The sequence below is a fragment of the Sus scrofa genome, chromosome 13, assembly GCF_054392235.1.
Source record: "Sus scrofa isolate SSC_HxYL_T2T_F1_AM1 chromosome 13, Sscrofa_HxYL_maternal_Yorkshire_Landrace_v2.0, whole genome shotgun sequence".
Lineage (NCBI taxonomy): Eukaryota > Metazoa > Chordata > Mammalia > Artiodactyla > Suidae > Sus > Sus scrofa.
The window spans coordinates 173,819,877-173,834,268 of record NC_139395.1 but is presented as its reverse complement, the minus strand read 5'-3'; the positions used below and the strand labels follow the sequence as shown (position 1 = coordinate 173,834,268).

The 14,392-nt window shown below is 37.6% G+C and overlaps 2 protein-coding genes across 19 annotated transcripts in view; one reads left to right on the top strand and one right to left on the bottom strand.

The window, feature by feature from the left end:
- The window catches only part of CMSS1 (cms1 ribosomal small subunit homolog), a 395,732-nt gene that overhangs the window by 84,906 nt on the left and 296,434 nt on the right, over positions 1 to 14,392 (top strand). Inside the window, exon 2 of one of the 17 annotated variants that reach the window (XM_084991616.1) lies at positions 10,492 to 10,531. The exons of the other annotated variants lie outside the window; for them this stretch is intronic. The gene's annotated coding sequence lies outside the window, so the exon portion shown is untranslated. The remainder of the gene's footprint in view (positions 1 to 10,491; positions 10,532 to 14,392) is intronic. 17 annotated transcript variants of the gene reach the window in all.
- FILIP1L (filamin A interacting protein 1 like) overlaps positions 1 to 14,392 on the bottom strand; it is a 295,463-nt gene that overhangs the window by 78,422 nt on the left and 202,649 nt on the right.

The following is a 14,392-nucleotide window of genomic DNA, read 5'->3' as shown; positions in this document are numbered from 1 at the left end:
CAACATGATAATTAGCACTGCTGTATGTTACATATAAAAGTTGTTAAAAGAGTAAATCCTGAGAGTTCTTATCACAGGAAAAAATTTTTTTCTACTTATTTAATGTTATGTTTATATGAGATGATGGATGTTCACTAAACTTACTGTGATAATCATTTCATGATTTCTGTAAGTCAAATCATTATATTGTACACCTTAAATTTATACATGTATGTCAATTATATCATAATAAAACTGGAAAAAAAAGGATACTAATAAAATGTGTAAAATTATAAATAAGCAGTGTAGCAGGGCAAACACATTTGTTCACCCAAACCTAGAATTGTTAGAAATGGAGTTTTGAAGGAAATGCCTTTACTCAAAGAGCAATGCACTAGAAGCAGTGTGACCTCATGAATAAGAATATCGACAGATGGGAATTCCTGTCATGGCTCAGGGGAAACAAATCTGACTAGCACACATGAGGACACAGGTTCAGTTCCTGCCCTCACTCAAAGGGTTAAGGATCCGGCGTTGCTGTGAGCTATGGTGAGGGTTGTAGACACGGCTTGAATCTGACATAGTAGTGTATACAATAGTGGCTGTGGTATATGCTGGTGGTTACAGCTCCAATTCATCCCCTAGCCAGGGAATCTCCATATGCCTCCATGGTGGCCCTAAAAAGCAAAAAAAAAAAGAAAAAAAAAGAAAAGGAAAGAAAGAAAGAATATCAACAGATGGTCAAACTGCTGGATTGGGCTCAGTTCACTTCCCTGTCCATTTCTAACTCTGTCTTTAGGTGCCTCGTTTTCCCAGCCTTCAGTTTTTTCTTCATTTGTAAAATGCTACTAATTATTAGTACCTATCTCATAAGGCTGTATGAGAATTAAAGATTAAGTGAAAGCACTTAAAACACCAGCTGGCATATATAGTAAGCCACGTGTGTGTGTGTGTGTGACCTGCTTGTTTTAAACTGTTTCCCATACTGGTTGAGTAGGTTTAAAAAAAAAAAAATTAGAACAATTATTTATAGATGAAATCCAAAATTGGCAAATTGGTTATTAAGAGTAATTCATCTTTTAAGGTTGCATCTCCACAGGCTTCTACAGGCTTCTTTGACAGCTACTATCAGACAGGGATCCTGGGCTGGTTGGATCAGCGACCTGACCCAACAAAGTATTTGTTTCTGTTCTTACAAGATGCTTCTCACAGAAAACTATACCACTATATCCCATACTGAAATAGTGAAATAATGGTAAAGCTCTTATTCCTGCTGCGTCATTTGCTTGTACTAATTTGTCCTAAATGAAAAACTCTTCATTTGGTAATAGAAAAGCATGGCTTCAACTAATAGAATCAAGCCCAAGCTAATCGAGTTAAGCAAGATCTTTGGCCAGGAAAAGTAACTATTGAGATATGCATCTTATTTTTCTAAGCAAATGCTCCTACTTCAGAATCTGAGTGGGCTTTAATCTGTTTACCTGGCTTGAGTTGCCCAGTTTTCAGATTTTGCATTTCTGGGAGCAGTGAATATGATGAATGTTTTTGTTATTGTTGCTCTTAATGATAAGTGTGTGGTTTTTATTCTCACTGTAAAGAAAGGTCTGTAAGGACCTGAGACCAGACTGTTTAACCATTAGAATGTGCTTATTTTGTTATTTCCATCATTTGCTAGTATTTTTGTTCCTAATCTTGGAATAGATATTTCAGTAGGAAGAGAAGATCGTTGCTTTCCAATCAAGTATTTATAGCCACTTTAAGTAGTAGAACTTGTAAAGATTTATTTCGTTTCTATCAAGGCAGTTTTTTGGTACTGATATTTTTGAATGACCAAATTAAAATAGACCTTTAAAAATATATTTAACATATTCCTTCAAAATAGGATAGTCCATTAAAATGAGGTCAAAGAGCCTTTTAAACACTAATTTTTGTTATCTTGACATCTTCCTATTCCATACCTAGGAAGCTTAGAAGTTTTCATACTTTCTTTTGCAGTTGTTTTCCTGTTCTTTATGACTGCTTCTCGTTTCTCAGCCAGCCTGAGATTTGTGCTTTTAATTTTAATTCTCCCTCTGTCTGTTGTGATACTTCTTGTCTCCCATGCCCATTTGTCTCCTCCAGGACTTGGCTCTACTAGTCTTCGAGAGTTCCAGTATTTTTCAGTCTTAGTTGGCCCTTTTCCTTCAATTTCACTATTCCTACAAGTAAGCAGTCTCTCTCTTCCATTCCCATCTCTAGTGAACTTCTTGAAAGAATATCAGCTACACTCAGTGTGTCTGCATCCTCACCACACTCTTTGGTTCCTTCAGATCTAGTTTCAGCACCTACTATTCTGATGAAATTAATTCTCTCAGAGGTTATGGGTGACTTCATCATCAGATCCAACAAACTTTGTTTTTTGCTACTTCTCTAAGCAGTTAACATCATTAGCTACCTCCCCACTTCTTGAAATTCTCCTTTTGGCTTCTAAGACACTAGGCTCTTTAAATTCTCTTTCTATATCATAGATTGCTTCTTTACTACCTTCCTTGCTAGCTTATTCCCCTTTCCTTAACCTCTGCAGGCATTTGCTGGAACATTCTAGCCCTTTGCTTTCCATACTACTTGCTACTGGCTCAACTTATTCTTCTGTGCTAGAACTCTCAAATCTCTATCTTTGGCCACTTCTTGCCTGAGTTCTGTCTGGTCCCATGAGTGCCATTGCTCCTAGATATCTCTTCAGTTTCTCAAGCACAGCATTCCAAAGCCAAACTCATCTGTCTCTCCAAATTGCTGTTATTAGGACCAATCTTCTCATCACCAGGGCTCATAAGAGTTGCTGAGTTCAGTCATTTCTATCTCTTGGATCTTCAGAATGTATAGCATACCTAATTTCACAGCTTAAAAGCACTGCTTTTCCATTTTTATCTTTTACTGAGGTATAATAATTTATATGTGTCAATGTACCCAAATATTAAAGGCATAGATTGATGAGTTGTTACGTTTGTATGTACCTGTGTAAACTCTGTCCAGACTTCAAGATGAAGAATATTTGACTCTGCAAATATTCATGCCACCTTCAGTTCATGCCACCTTCAGTTCATGTTGCCTTCCCAAGAGATAACCATAATTTTTACCTCTCTTATGGTAGTTTAATTTTGCTGTTTTGAACTTTATTCAAATGGACTCTCATTTAAATGGAAATTTAATTTCATATAAATAGAATTTGTATTGCCACCAGAAGTATGCAAGTTCCAGTTGCTCTGCTTCATCAGTACTTGATTTTGTCCTTTTAACCTTAGCCATAATTAAAGGCTGGTAGTTCTATAGTGGTTGGTATCATTATAGTTTTAATTTGCATTTCCCTCATGGTTAATAATGTTGTACTCCCTTTTCACATGCTTTTTCTTTTTCTCATTTTTGTCTTTTTAGGGCCGAACCCGCCGCATATGGAGGCTCCCAGGCTAGAGGTCGAATTGGAGTTGCAGCTGCTGGCCTACACCGCAGCCACAGCAATGCCAGATCCAAGCCATGTCTGTGACCTACACCACAGCTCACGGCAACACTGGATCCTTAACCCACTGAGTGAGGCCAGGGATCGAACCCAAGTCCTCATGGATACTAGTTGGGTTTGTTTCTGCTGAGCCATGATGAGAAAACTCCAAGTCTTTTCCTTTTTTATATTGGGTTGGCAGTCTTTTTTTTTTTTAAATGAATTTGTAAGACTTCTTTATATATTCCGGATGTTAGTCTTTTGTTGGTTATACATATGCAGATATCTTCTCCCAATCTGTGGCTTTTCATCTGATTATTATTGCATTTTGATTAACAAGTTATTAATTTTAACAAAGATGAATTAATCTTTTATGATTGGTGCTCTTGTGTCCTTTTCAAGAAATCTTTACACTCTTCAAGATCATGAATATAAACTGAAGCACAGAGAAGTTAAGTGGTTTCTGCTAATATTGTGGCAGACTTGTTAGTTATCTTTTAAAACATCAATTGTTTTTTTCCCTCCAAGTCATGTATGAGTGCCCAGGCAGACATTCGTAGCTTTCCTTGAATTGAGAAGTGGTTATGTAAGTTTGGATTGGATCAGTGGAATGTGATGAGATGGTCATCTCCAGCTTGACAGTAGATACTTTTCATGTATCTTCATGAGCCCTTTCTTGTATTTTCATGTACCCTTCTTTCCCACCCTCTTCATCCCCCCATGCTCTGTAAGGGAGGCACAGTAGAATTTCAGCTTTGATTATGTAGATGCAGACAATACTGACCTTGTGGAGCAGAGCTCATTTAAGCTTATTTAAATAAAAGTTTTAATTATTTAAAAATATTTAAATAATAAAGGTAGTTCAAATGCTGCTTTTCCATGAAGCCTAATCCTATCCCCCTAATTAGTGTTCACCTCTTCTTCTACCACCCACATGCTTTTCTGCTCCTAAGGACAGGGATCACTTTTTTGGTCTAGTGCCTTGCACGTAGTAGACACTCAGAAAGTATTCTGAAAAAAGTGCCTAAATAAACTAGATAATAAGTGAATTTTTCAGGAGCTGAAACTATATATTTAATATTAAGAAATGTTGATCTGGTCATGTAATGAGTATAGCCTAGCTGGGAACTTAAGCTCTCTCTTCACATTGGTTCTGTACCTTCTCTTTAGTGAGGTTCTGACTCAGCAGTCCTGAATCAGCACATTTGCTTTGCTGTATCACTTTCACCTTCCATAAGACAGCCTGTACAGCTGGTTATCCTGATGCTAGTTGCTGACATAGTGTGACCATGACCTCATTTGACTTCAGCAAACAAGACCTTTCTGACTGCTGTATAGTGAGAAAAGGTCCACTTGGTAAAAGAGATGCTATTTTCTATTCAAAGCTGATGATTTGATGTAGACAACTATGTGACAACTGACTTTACTCAGGCTATCTTGGCATCTTAAAAGAACATTTAAACCACATTTGAGATGTCATTTTGTTCCTATCTCCTAATGCCACAGTTGGAGGATCTGATTCAGGATATTTGGGTTTGGGCCCGGAAATCTGTACTTTTAAATAATTCCATGGGCAACTCTGATGATTACGTACTTAATTTGGGGAATAACTGACAGAAGAGTTAAGAGCTCAGGTTCAGGAACCAGGTAGAGCTGAGTTCTAATTCTTCTCTACAACTACAGCAGTGTTACTTCAGGGAAGTTAGGTAATGTTCTGAAGCTTCAGTTGATATCTGAATATGATGTGGACAATAACAGTATCTATTTTGAAAGATTATATAAGCATTATATGAGATAATCTACCTCATATGCTTAGCACAGTGTTTGATGGTGAACATTCAGTAAAATACAACCATTCTTGCTACTATTAATATTATCACTAATTATCAAATTTTTTATAAATAATTTTTCTTTGTATTGCATGTAAAATGTACGAAATAAAATCCATCGTCTCCACAAAAAAAAAAAAAATAGAAAAGAAAAGAAAAAGGATTCAGGAGTTCCCGTCGTGGCGTAGTGGTTAACGAATCCGACTAGGAACCATGAGGTTGCAGGTTCGGTCCCTGCCCTTGCTCAGTGGGTTAACGATCCGGCGTTGCCGTGAGCTGTGGTGTAGGTTGCAGACGCGGCTCGGATCCCGCGTTGCTGTGGCTCTGGTGTAGGCCAGTGGCTACAGCTCCGATTGGACCCCTAGCCTGGGAACCTCCATATGCCGTGGGAGCGGCCCAAAGAAACAGCAAAAAGACAAAATAAATAAATAAATAAATAAATAAATAAATAAATAAAAAAAAATAAAATAAAAAAAGAAAAAGGATTCATGGTGTATGTGGGTGTGTGTTGTCTTTCTGCTAATGAAGTTCTTAGTTTCAGGGATTTAATTAAGGTCTTTATGGTATTACTTTGACCTTACTTCCTCTTCATAGACAATTAATCAATTAGCTACTCTGTGCTTTTTTTTTAAATTATTGAGGGACTGTTTGTGAGAGTGTGTGTGTGTGGTGTGTGTAAGAAAATATTACAAAGAAATGCCTTCCTGGATTGCTTAAGAACTGAATGTTCTACTGAAGCACTACTTACTCAACTAATAGTAACTAATAGTTAATGTATCAAAATTTAGGAGCTCAGAGTTAAGGCTGTGGGTAAGGGAAATGCAGAGAGCTACCTTTTTCAAAATCTGGTCTCTGTATAATTCTGTATCTGGTCCAATATCAACAGATGGGACAGAGGTAATCTGATCTAGGGTTTGGTGGTGCTACCTACAAGATAAAGTGAGTTCTGGGGTATGTGCTATTCATATATCCATGGAGGAGTGATGTGGAACACTTGGAGCAGGAGGGAGGGACTAGGAGTAGTGAGAGTCACAGGATCAAAAGGTTTTAGAGCCATTCTCTTGCATCCTGGTTATTTGTTTATAATTTTACTCCCAAGGGTAACAATGAGTGATGAGAAGTTAAGGAACAGGAGCACTCTTTCATGGCAGAAGCAAGAAGATTTCTATTTAGGTAAAGCAGAAACTCTCCAGAGCAAGAGAGTGGGTGGGTTCCTTTGAAGAATCTTCTGTGCATAAAAAAATAATGCTGTGGGTAAGAATAGGGTGTTAAGGAGTTTCCGTCATGGTGCGGCAGAAACAAATCCAACTAGGAACCATGAGGTTGAAGGTTGGAACCATGAGGTTGCAGGTTCGAATCCTGGGCTTACTCAGTGGGTTGAGGATCTGGCATTGCCGTGGTGTAGCTCGCACACGCAGCTCAGATCTGGCGTTGCTGTGACTGTGGTGTAGACTGGAGCTACAGCTCCGATTAGACCCCTAGCCTGGGAACCTCCATATGCTGCAGGTGCAGCCCTAAAAATACAAAAAAAAAAAAAAGAATTGGGTGTTAAAAGAAGAATATTCTGTTAAAGAACACAGAGTTAGAGTTGCCGAACCTCCATGTGGTTAAAGAAAAAAAAAATCCATAAATCCATGTATAGCTTTATAATCAGTCCTCTCTGCACCTGGCTCATGTGTTATATGCCTTTCATTTAAATAGATGAAAAAGTCCATCACACAGCAAATTTTAGTAACTCTTAAAATAACACTGTTGCTATCCATTCCAGTTAATTTAGGTAACTTTGACTTATATTTTACCACATTTTGGTTTCATTTGCATTGGATTGCCTATTGAATTCTCAGATTGCCTGGATAGTAGGTGATGAGAGTCATAGTCTACAACTCTTCCACTTTAGTGAACCCTTCTCAGCCAGAGTTCATTTATCACTGTCAGCAAAGAGCTGTCGTCATCTGATGAGAAATTTTAGTTCTTAGGGTAAGATGCGTATTTAGAGCTGAAATTTTAATTAGAAATAATATTGATTCATTAACAGTTAAATGTTTCATTTGGGGATCAGATTACCCTCATTGCTCTTTCAAGTATTAGACATTCTTAGTTATCCAGAACCTATGGAATTCTTAATAGAATTGGTTTATATATAATTTCTGCTCTTTGACTCATATGAACTTAAGTCTTGTCTGAAAACCTATATGGATTTCAGAGGTTTAGAGAGGATTAAAAAGGCTTTAAAATTTAAATAACTTCATCCAGTGAGCATGTTTACCTGAATGTGTCATCATCAAACTTCTCAGTTTTCTAGTTAGAAAACCGGTTTGGGACAGGCTGACTCAGTCAACTGATAGAATGCAAACACATTCAGAATTCTCCTGGTGAGAGTAATGCAACAAAAACAGGATTCTTTGAGCTTTTAGAGGTAAAGTATTTCATTTCTCTAATAAATCTTCCTATCACTAAGAGCTTTCAGAATAAACACATCTTCACAGTTGTTAGGTGCTGGGTGAGGTGGCATAGGCATACCACTGTATCCAGTATCTCCTTGCCACTCTTAAAATAAGTGATTTTTAAAGGTAACCTGGGAAATAGTAGTTAGCCCTTGGGCTGATGAAAGTAATGCTCTTTAATTCAGAATATCCTCAGATGTAAATAAACCTTTCACTTGGTTTGTATTTGATTTTTGACACATGGATCTCAAATTCTTTGCACAAATAGTTGCCCATATTTTTCTCAGCCCTTGTGGAAGGTAGTAGGTAGGAAGACTATTTTCTGCCCATTTTGCAGATGGAAACATCAGCTCAGAACTCAAGTTGTTTCTTTTTTATTTTATTATCTTTTAAATTTTTATTTATTTATTTATTTATTTTTGTATTTTTGCCTTTTCTAAGGCTGCTCCCGCAGCACATGGAGGTTCCCAGGCTGGGGTTGAATTGGAGCTGTAGCTGCCAGCCTACACCAGAGCCACAGCAACGTGGGATCCAAGCCACTTCTGCGACCTATACCACAGCTCACAGCAACACCAGATCCTTAACCCACTGAGCAAGGCCAGGGATCGAACCTGCAACCTCATGGTTCCTAGTCGGATTCGTTAACCACTGAGCCACGACGGGAACTCCCTGTTTCTTTTTTAAATCAAGTTTGCTCAACAAAACTGGGACCAAACTCAAAAGATGGCTAAAGACAGTGATATTCTCTAAGCTAAGTAGCTCTCTTTTCAAGGATGAAGGGATGGAGGTTGGACTATTCTCTTGGCAGAGCTCAAGGTATGGTCAAAATAAATAGATACTCCTGTTCCTTTCTCCTTTCCAGTTAGTTATATCTCTGTGCTGTTTATTCACATGTTGCTATAATTAGCCAATTTTAAGCCAGGCAAAAGACTTAGGTAGCATATTACACACCCACATCTCCTTTTCTAGGATTTAGGATGGGATGAGATTTATTTTTCCATTTACTTTAGCTAAACGAGCATGTACTTCTCCAATCCCATTTTGCTGTGAGTCCATCTTTATCAAGAAGTTATATAGTAGTGGGTAACATGAAATGCATTTCTGAAAAGCCTTGCCCTCTTTGGTGTTTGACTTATAATAGTAATTTTATGGGTAGTGCTTTTATATTATTATTATCATTATGTTCTTTCCAAAGTTGACACTGAATATACCTAACACAGAGCTTTGTGTATGCTATAGGTTTTCTGACAAATCACCCATGGCAAGTTGAGATTTTTCTGCATGACAAATTTCTCTTGGGCTCAGAATAAAGGGAAATCCTGGGGTAATGGCACGCAGGGTCCTGTACATCCTGGCCCTAAACTGCTTATCCTCAACAAAGACTTAATTCCACAAATTCCTCTTCTTCATTCCTTTGTACCTGGAGGTATACTTTTCTGCCTGGAATACCCTTTCCCCTCTTCTCTGCCTGTTAAAGTGTACTCAGCCTTCAAGCTAATTGCTCCCTGCAGGAATGCCTTCCTATTTCCTCCACGCAGAACTAATGCATCCCTCAATTGGGATCCCTGAGCACTACATATATGCTTTCATTGCAACCCACAATTAATTACCTCATCCTACTTATGTTTACTACTGGAGCCCCAAAGACAGGATCCATATCTTATTCTTTACTTTTTTCCTAGTTCCATGCATTGTGTTAGGTTAAATGAATGTCAGATGAGTGAATGAATAGATGATAGATATCCATGTTTCCCCCCTTTTTTCCCCATATAAAAACAAAAATACTTTCTCCCCCCACCACAGCCTAGCAAATAATCATTTGCCTTTGGTTGTTTCCCTTTGGATATCCCCATTAACTCAAGTCTTTACCCTTTGGTTCCTGAGTGTGATCTAGCATTAAAAAGCCTTCCTTATAAAATTTTCAGAAAACTTTTAACCTATACCTCATGAGAAATATTTATTATCATTAATAGTTTTATGATCACTTAGATTAGTTAAGTTATATCCATATGGACCCGTTCCGTTTTGTTAAGCCATAAAAAAGAATGAAGGGTTGATATATGCTACAACATTGATGAACCTTGAAAACACGCTAAGTGAAAGAAGTCAGATTCAAAAGGCTGCATATTATATATGATTCCATTAATATGAAATGTCCAGAATAGGCAAATCCATAAGAGACAAAAAGCAAATTAATTGTTTCCGGCTTGTGGGGAGGGAAAATGGAGAGTAACTGCTAGTGGACTCAGGTTTCTTTTTTGCTTTTTTAGGGTGGCACTAGAGGCATATGGAGGTTCCCAGCTAGGGGTCCAATCTGAGCTGAAGACACCAGCCTATACCACAGCTCACAGTACCACAGCTCACAGCAATGCCGGATCCTTAACCCACTGAGCGAGGCCAGTGATAGAACCACATCCTCATGGATGCTAGTCGGGTTCGTTAACTGCTAAGCCACGACGGGAACTCCCAGAGATTTATAGTCTTATTATAAAACTTAGAGTAGTTTAGAAAGGAAAAAAATTATATCATTTTCTCTGAAAGAAGAAAATGGCTATAGATAGTGGCTCACAGGTTCATAATAGTTTTACCTTTTATTTTACTTTGTTTATGATTCCCCAGAAAATTTGGAGTTCATCAATCATGTTCTCTTCCCCTCAATGACAGTCCCCTGTCCAAATAAATAGCATCAGTTGTATGGGGGGGGGGTGCATAAAGAAGGTATATGTAGGCTTTGCTTTTAAAATTCTGTTATCTTTGATTCTTCTAGGGTCACTTTGTTCACTTCATCAGGTGACTACTGCAGACAGGTATAAATTTCATGTGAACTGCGGGAGCTGCCACTCTTGGATAAAATCTCTGCTTCTGTAGCTGTTACAGCTCTGTTCTGCTAGATGCTCTGAAGACCTCTTGGGGGAAGTGCTCACAAGTACATGGATGGGCCATGTACCCATGGAAGTGTTATCTCAGTGCTGTCCTCTTCCTTTATCCCCACTACAGTCTTCTGTGTTGTCTTTAGGGTCTGGCACAAAGGCTGCTTTTCTTGTGGGTTTTAGTTTCTCATTATGCGAAAAACCAAAAAACCTAAAGTTACACGAGTAACCTGTTTTTTAAAAGTTAGATATAAGATGCATCTGGAAATTCCTACTGTGGCACAGTAGGTTAAGAATCCAACCATAAAAGCTCAGGTCACTGCAGAGGCCTGAGTTTGAGCCACCTGGCCTGGGAGCTTCCATATTCCGTAGGTGCAGTCTTTTAAAAAAAAGAAGAAAAGATTCATCTGAAGTTATTGAGCGTCAATTCACTGAACAATGGATTTGCAATGTTTAATAGCAAATAAAAGAAAAAAAGAATCCAATCTAAGAGCCCATACATAGAGCCTAGCCAAATGAATTGCATCACTAAAATGAAATAGTTTACAGCCACTTTCTTTTTAAAAGGTAGAAGTTCTCTTTTATGAATTGCTGGCACATGCTTACAGTAAATTTTTAGAGGTTTTTACAGAGGTTTTTCAGTATATTTCAGAAATATACACAGAAGTTTTATCTGATTTGCTCTGCTTTGTTGTTATTGAAGCTTGTCTCACTTAGATTTCAACACAAAGGAAAATTGAGGAGTGATTTTTATTTCCTTCCAACATTTTTGTTATTATGTGTCTCTTATTTTGTTTATTGATAACAGTCTTATCTTTCAAAGGAATGGTGAGAGTGAGCCACTGAATTTTTCTGCAATAGGATGCCACAAGATGCTATCTATGTCTCCACAAATAAACACATTAAAAGAACATTCATTTAACCTAAATGCTGTCTTGATGGTTTAATGCTATCATGTGTGAAAAGTATGGCTATAGAACAGCTGGAGTGTTGTTTAATAGATTATTAGGAGTTTCGATTAATTGACAAATCTGTTTAGAGTAAAAAGTAATTCAATGCAAAGCAAATGGCAGGTGAGTCCCACAAGAAAATAGTCTTTTTAATTGCCACTTATATTTGGTCCTCACTATTGCCATTACTGGTAAGTATTGGATTTTGAGATCTCTCTGATATTTTTTTTTTTTTTTTTTTTTTGTCTCTTTAGGGCTACACTCACAGCATATGGAAGTTTCCAGGCTAGAGGTCAAATTGGAGCTGTAGCTGCCAGCCTACGCCACAGCCACAGCAATGCAGGATCTGAGCCACGTCTGTGACCTACACTACAGCTCATGGCAACACTGGATCCTTAACCCACTGAGTGAGGCTAGGGATCGAACCTGCATCCTCATGGATACTAGTCGGGTTCATTACTGCTGAGCCACAGCAGGAACTCCTGTTATCTTTGAAGGTAGTGTTTACTAAACAGTGTCATGATGGCTACGTGTGATTCTTTTTTTTTCCACATTTTTTCTTTACCTAGTACTTATTCCAGTATTTGTTATGGTGTGAAGTGACTTGAGTGTCATATATACTCAGAACAAAAATATATAATACAAAGCGACAAACTGTGAGGTAGAAATTCCTTATTTTGAAAAAAAACAAAACAAAACACATAGCCTCATAAATCCTGCAAATATGTTTCTTCTGAAACATCTTCTGAAGATATAAATTACCTGTTCACCAGGCATCTCAGAAATTTCATGCTGTCATTGGGAAAGTCATAGAAATAAATGCTATGGGCGTAAATGTATTATGCATGGTAAATAGGGAAGATAGGTGAGGAAGTGAGAGTTGGTAAGTAGAAATTGAGTTAAATAGGTGAAATTGGTATAGAATTCTCATTTTCTCCTAACCAACTAAATTATTAAAGGGGGAATTTCACAAAGTGAACTTTGGATTCCACTGTATTAACAAATCAGATTTGTCTATGTAAGGCTAGTACTATAAGCATTACAAACTATTGCTGAATTCGTCATGTGATAGGAAAGGTGAGCCAGGATCCTGAATTAGGACTTTGAGGCTTGTGTGCAGTTATACCAAGGGAGGAGGTTTCAAGCCTTTTAGAGAAAGAGGAACAGTTTTGGAAGGCTAATGATGGTAGCAAAATCTGAATTTGATGGGAAAAAGGAAATATGCTGAAATTATATCAACAATGGCAAAATATTCTTTCAAGAAAATGTTAGGTATGTTTTTGATGATATGTTAGAATTTTTTTTCGTAAATAGTAACTAACACGTATCTAAAACCAAAGCCCAGGGAGTTCCTGTCGTGGCTCAGCAGAAACAAATCTGACTAGCATCCATGAGGATGCAGATTCAATCCCGGCCTTGCTCAGTGGGTTAAGGATCTGGCACTGTGGTGAGCTGTGGCAGACGCAGCTTGGATCCTGAAATGTTGTGGCTGTGGTATAGGCTGGCAGCTACAGCTCTGATTTGACCCCTAGCCTGGGAACCTCCATATGCCATGGGTTTGGCCCTAAAAAGACAAATACATACATACATAAATACATACCAAAGCCCAAATTCATTGTGGAAGTCTGATTCAGGTTACAAACATTCACTTTACATAATTTTTAACATCATACCATATTTTATATAAGGTCAGATTCAAGACTTAGTTCAAGGCAAAGTTACAAAGTAAGAAATCAGTTCTCTCCTTCATCACTAATAATAGTATAAATAGGGCTGTTTTATAGAATGCAGTTTAACTAACAGTTTTCAAAATCCCTAAAAGTTTTATAACTTTTGACCCAGCAATTCCACATCTAAGGATTTTTCTAAGGCAACAATCAGGAAGGTTATAAAAATTAACTGTAATATGAAGCTATTCATCATAGTGTTCTTTAGAAAACTGAAAAAGTAGAAAGAATCGAAACTCCTACAATAGGGAATTTGTTAAATAAATTACATCTCTATGACACAGTAGTATTCATATACTTAAAAATGATGGTGTAGAGGAGTAGTTAGTTATTTAGGAAAATGTTCATGGTAGTCTTGTTAGTGGAAAACATAGGATGCAAAAACTATGCCAAGTATGAATAAAGGGAATTAATTTTAGCTTTTCTTGTATTTATTATTTCTGGTGTTGTGAGTTTTTTTTAACTGTTATTTCCCCAACACAATTTTTTTTTCTACTATACAGCATGGCGACCCAGTTACACATACATGTATACATTCTATTTTCGCACATTATCATGCTCCATCATAAGTGACTAGACATAGTTCCCAGTGCTACACAGCATGATCTCATGGCTAATCCATTCAAAAAGCAAAAGTTTGTATCTATTAACCCCAAGCTCCCCAACCACCCACTCCCTCCCCCTTCCCCTTGGCAACCACAAGTCTGTTTTCCAAGTCCATGATTTTCTTTTCTGTGGAAAGGTTCATCTGTGCCTTATATTAGATTCCAGATATAAGTGATATCATATTGTATTTGTCTTTCTCTTTCTGACTTACCTCACTCAGTATGAGAGTCTCTAGTTCCATCCATGTTGCTGCAAATGGCATTATTTTGTTCTTCTTTATGGCTGAGTAGTATTCCATTGTGTATATATACCACATCTTCCTAATCCAATCACCTATCAGTGGACATTTAGGTTGATTCCATGTTTTGGCTATTGTGAATAGTGCTGCAATGAACATGCAGGTGTATGTCTTTTTTTTTTTTTTTTTTTTTTTTTTTTTTTTGCCTTTTCTAGGGCCGCACCTGTGGCACATGGAGGTTCCCAGGCTAGGGGTCTAATCAGAGCTGCAGCTGCTG